This window comes from Physeter macrocephalus, chromosome 21, assembly GCF_002837175.3.
Source record: "Physeter macrocephalus isolate SW-GA chromosome 21, ASM283717v5, whole genome shotgun sequence".
In the NCBI taxonomy this organism is placed as follows: Eukaryota; Metazoa; Chordata; class Mammalia; order Artiodactyla; family Physeteridae; genus Physeter; species Physeter macrocephalus.
In genome coordinates this window covers 51,116,896-51,117,507 of record NC_041234.1, presented here as the reverse complement: position 1 = coordinate 51,117,507, position 612 = coordinate 51,116,896, and positions in this window count along the sequence as shown.

The window sequence follows — 612 nt, the reverse complement described above, 5'->3', positions numbered from 1 at the left end:
TGGGCATATACCCTGAGAAAACCATAATTCAAAAAGAGTCATGTACCAAAATGTTCATTGCAGCTCTATTTACAATAGGCAGGACATGGAAGCAACCTAAGTGTCCATCAACAGATGAATGGATAAAGAAGATGTGGCACATATATACAATGGAATATTACTCAGCCATAAAAAGAAATGAAACTGAGTTATTTGTAATGAGGTGGATAGACCTGGAGTCTGTCATACAGAGTGAAGTAAGTCAGAAGGAGAAAAACAAATACCGTATGCTAACACATATATATGGAATGTAAGAAAAAAAATGTCATGAAGAGCCTAGGGGTAGGACGGGAATACAACACAGACCTACTAGAGCACGGCCTTGAGGATATGGGGAGGGGGAATGGTAAGCTGTGACGAAGTGAGATAGTGGCATGGACATATATACACTACCAAACGTAGGGTGGATAGCTAGTGGGAAGCAGCCGCATGGCACAGGAGATCAGCTAGGTGGTTTGTGACCACCTAGAGGGGTGGGATTAGGAGGGTGGGAGGTAGGGAGACGCAAGAGGGAAGAGATATGGGAACATATGTATATGTATAACTGATTCACTTTGTTTTAAACAGAAAGTA